At 37.7% G+C, this 4,567-nt stretch overlaps 1 protein-coding gene across 1 annotated transcript in view; it reads left to right on the top strand.

The window, feature by feature from the left end:
- The first annotated feature begins 1,086 nt into the window (after positions 1 to 1,086).
- Positions 1,087 to 4,567, top strand: part of EIF2AK3 (eukaryotic translation initiation factor 2 alpha kinase 3) — a 39,114-nt gene continuing 35,633 nt past the window's right edge. The window contains exon 1 of the mRNA XM_035895108.1: positions 1,087 to 1,212. The gene's annotated coding sequence lies outside the window, so the exon portion shown is untranslated. The remainder of the gene's footprint in view (positions 1,213 to 4,567) is intronic.

Genomic DNA, 4,567 nt, shown 5'->3' with positions numbered 1-4,567 from the left:
TCCCACAGCCTTTGAAGATCGGTTAAGCCTGCTGCAAGCCAGAACTGCCAACACATCCCAGCTTTTTCAGGTCAGAATAAAACAATCCTCAAGGAGAAAAAGGCCCTTCAAAAATGCCTTGTCAGTGCTTTGTCTCTGACACGTTGTTCAGTTTTTTGTTTGGGTCCAGAACTGCCAACACATCCCAGCTTTTTCAGGTCAGAATAAAACAATCCTCAAGGAGAAAAAGGCCCTTCAAAAATGCCTTGTCAGTGCTTTGTCTCTGACACGTTGTTCAGTTTTTTTTGTTTGGGTTTTTTTGGTTTTTTTGGCTTGTTTTTTTTTTTTTATTTTAATGTTTGAGTTCTAGCCCAACCAGAAATGTTTATTCTAACTGTACTGCTGTGTAAGAAACAAGATTTAGTAAAATAGATGAGCTTCAGGTGCTGTAGAAATCAACAGCTAGCCTGCCATTACCATGCATCCCCAGACAGATAGGCTGCTTAAACCCGGAGCTGCATAAGGCAGTTTGCTTGCTTTGTTGCCTGCAGACGTTGGAGGTTGTTTCGTGTCCTGTGTGTGCCTTCGGTGAGACTTGTTTTATTCTAAGATTTGTCAAATCTCCAGGATTTTGATGTTTCATCCAACTAAGTTGTTGAGACTTACTTATTTCTTATGTACTGATTTGCTGGCTTAATTGTTTCAGGCTTTGCTTGTTTCAAAAGGATGTATTAAAGATCAGTGTGGAAGGGACCGGAAAAAAATAGGATCTATACTGTTCATGTCAGTATCTTGCGAGATGATTTCATTCAGTGTTCTAGTGGTTACACCTGCATTTGGGAGCAAAAATCAACTATCTTCCCCTGAAACTGAACTCTGAAAGTGCCTTACAGCATGTAAATTAGTTTGACAACCAGCCAGAGATGTCAACTTTTCCACTCTCTCCTGTTGTTCTAGGTAGAGCTACCAAGTGAAATTGCCATTTTGCAGAATGTGTAGACTTAACTTTAAAGTTGGGGTTGCTCTGTGTTAAATACAGAAAACAGCTAACGGATAAACTCCATACTTCTATAGTTTTGACTGTGAATGCTTCCAACTTGCAGATCTCTAGTAATTATCAGCACTTTGGATGGACGCATTGCTGCACTGGATCCAGAAAACAGTGGGAGAAAACAGTGGGATCTGGATGTGGGATCGGGTTCTCTTGTGTCATCCAGTCTCAGTAAACCAGAGGTAAGGCTTAATCTCTTTCCTGACCAAATCTTTAAAAACAGAATATTCTGTAACAAAATGAATGCAGCTTTCTCCATATTTGACAGATGTTAAATAATGCAGCAAACTTAGTATGGATAAAGTTTTATAGCTATTGTCAAACTTTTTTTTTTTTTGTAGTGCTTACATCATGTTGCCCTTTCAAACTAGAGTGTGTCAGCATTTTAGTCTTGCGATTGACGTATGTGGTAACTATCAAACCGGATGATGTAACTGAGTTTGGGAATTGTATGCAATTGCTGATTGAAAACAAGTTACTTGTAATTTGAAGCAAATGAAAGGATCATCTGCTTTGTATTACTAGAGTATGTTATGGCAAGTACTGGCTTTTTTTTAAACCCCCTCATGAAAAGCAGAAGTCCTTGTGACTTAATAAATGGACAAAGGATTGAGTTTTTTTTCTGCTAGATAAGCGGGCTGCCTATGAGATAGAATGTGTTAGCAATAAAATAGAGCGCTGAAGGTCACCCTGAAGTACTGAGTGGTAAAGGGTTGCATCACTTGCTGATGAATTGTAAGAAGGAAATCGAAAGAGTTAAGTTTCTTGTTTGGTGCTATTTCCACCACCAGTTTGAATGAACTTAGGCTAGACATTAGAAGGAAGTTTTTTTGCCTTTTTTTTTTTTCTGCACTCAAGAAGTGAGATCTGTGAGTCATTCTCTCCTAGAATAAGGGAGAATAAATATACCAACTAAGAGGTAGTTTGTGGTGATGACAAAGTGCACGGTCCTTCACTATCATGGATGGTTGGATTTGATGACCAGTCCTATATCATGCTTTTGCATGATGAGCATCAGAGAATGAAAGTTGAATTTCGGGGTATTCAGATTGTACAAGCTTCTTGCTTTGTGGTTCTTTGCCGCTGTCTAATTTACATGACCTCTCTTTCAACATAAAGAAGTCTAAGGAAAGATTTGGCCTGTTGCTGTGGTAGCGTAAGTATGAGAGCTAGTAATAAGTATCTTGGATTGCAGAAGTAATGTGAATCTCAACTCACATTCCTTTGTTTCTGAGAGAGAATTTTATTTACGGATGTAACTTTTTGAGTCTTGTTCAGATGTATTTTTGTGTTTAAGAAAAAAACACTGTGGGGAAAGAAGAACTTTTCTTAAAAATATGTTCTAGAACAGAATTTAAAAGAATATGAAAACTAGAAAGAGCTCTGTAAAGAGGAAGGTGCCAGTTATAAACAGTGGTCCTTCACAAATGTTTTCAATACTAGCTACTTAAAATGCTGTTGTTACCTGTTCCTGCAAAGTTTCTAATGACCACTGTGGAAATACAGTAACAACCAATTATAAAACACAATTTGAAATATGTGCAAATATAAACTTCATTTTTCAGTACAAATTAAGACATGAGCCCAGGTTTTTAAAGATTTCAAGAATGCAGACATTTAATACTATAGTGGTTTCTCAAATCTAGATATTTGTTGCTCAACTGATCTGCCCAGAGTTTTGATCTTTTTCCAGCGTAGTATGACTGTAAAAACTAAAGGTTGGTGCTTAGACAACAAAAATTGTAGTTCGTCCATGCAATATTTAATTTTCTTTTGTGGCTACAGGTTAGTAGGTTTTGGGAGTCATAAAAATACACTTTTAAAGAGCGTTTGTTATCCATATAGGAAGTTTTCAGATGGGCTTTCAAATTGTTGCATTTCTACAACTGTGGCCAAAGACACTGATGGATTTTGGCAGTGAAGATGCAGAGCCTACGAAAGAACTAATTTTGGAAGTAAAACTTCATTCTGGCCTTTTAGAAGCCGTTAAGCGTTATGAATATAGGCCTTTTTAGACTTACTGTCATGTCAACAAATGCTGTTAAGCTAAGACAGAATTTAGCAAGAAACAAAAGTGATACATGCTCCAAATAAGTTACACTTAAACATTTAAATGTTTAAATGTTTAATCTGCTGTCAGTGCCAGATGAAAGACTTCGTGCAGTGAATCTAGACACTACTTGAGTGAATAATTTGCCTCATTAAAGTTGTTGGCATAATTCTGGTTTGGGTCAAAACATTAAATTCATTGAAGTCTCAGAGTCTGTTATCTCCCCTCTCTACAGTATTTCCTCTCTGATTTGGGCATGTGGCATGTTGAGCTTTACTCTCCCTAACTATTGAGGCGGCTTCTTCTTCTTCCAACATTTTAGAGGTAAAAAAGGTCTCTGTGCTTACAACCACGATACTATCTTCATCGTAAAGTAGTATCATCATGTAAGCTGTTAACCTACATCTTCTTGCAAGAAATGTCAGATGAGAAACACTTTTTGTGTTTACACTTACAGTGTTGAAGACTTGTGTTCTTTCAGAGTGAGGGAAGTGTGTGCTGCAGTGTCTTAATTGTTTTGATGAGGGATTTTTTTTAACTATCTTGGGTGAGAATGCAATGAACTGTAGTTCCCAGTGCAAAAGCATCAATTTAGTTTCCAAGTGCCTTTTAAGAAAAGACATTAGATCTTCAAACTTTGTGTTTAATAGAACAGTAGCTCTATTACTTCCTTTGCCTAACTGTAAAATGTCAACTTGGCTGTCTGGAGCTCATGTGTTAATTAGGAAAGTGAGGTAGTAAAATTTCAAATGTTCCAGCAGCTCTGTCAAACACTTCAGATCTTGAAACTACTGCTTAAGACACTGACAAGTGAGATGTTCATCATTTGTCATGTGAACAGATCAATTAGAAAGGAAAGGCTGCTGAACTACTAATTGTGTGTCTGGGTAACTAAACCGGTAAAATTCATTCCTTGGCTCTAAGCTTCAACATAAACAATCACGGTCAGGGTGCCAATGCTGTGAAAAGGTATGACTGCATTTCAGTCTTGTGCACAAGAATTAAAAAAAAATTGTTTCCCTACCCATTGTGTTAAAATTAAAATCCCTTCTTTATAAAAGCTGTATGTTTACAACTCGATTTCTTGTGACTTGCACATAAAAATTAAAATCCCTTCTTTATAAAAGCTGTATGTGTACAACTCCAAGATTTCTTGTGACTTGCACATAAAGAGATTGCTTGTTGAAGTTCAGGGTAAGATCACTGAATCTCAACTTTTAGAAAAGGGAGCTTACTTTTAATGAAAATGCTTTAATTTATGTTTTCAAATTTAGCTTTGTAATGAATGCAGGAGGGACAGGATGCCATCCAGAGAGACCTGGACAAGCTCAAGAAGTGGGCCCGTGTGAACCTCATGAGGTTCAACAAGGCCAAGTGCAAGATTCCGCATATGGGTTAGGGCAACCCCCAGTATCAATACAGGCTGAGGGATGAAGGGATTGAGAGCAGCCCTGCCGAGGGGGACTGGGGGGTACTGGGGTGTGAAA

Source organism: Egretta garzetta, unplaced genomic scaffold (assembly GCF_000687185.1).
Source record: "Egretta garzetta isolate BGI_Z169 unplaced genomic scaffold, ASM68718v1 scaffold115, whole genome shotgun sequence".
Taxonomy (NCBI): Eukaryota; Metazoa; Chordata; class Aves; order Pelecaniformes; family Ardeidae; genus Egretta; species Egretta garzetta.
The sequence above is the reverse complement of the archived record's forward strand: the minus strand, read 5'-3'. Positions and strand labels throughout refer to the sequence as shown.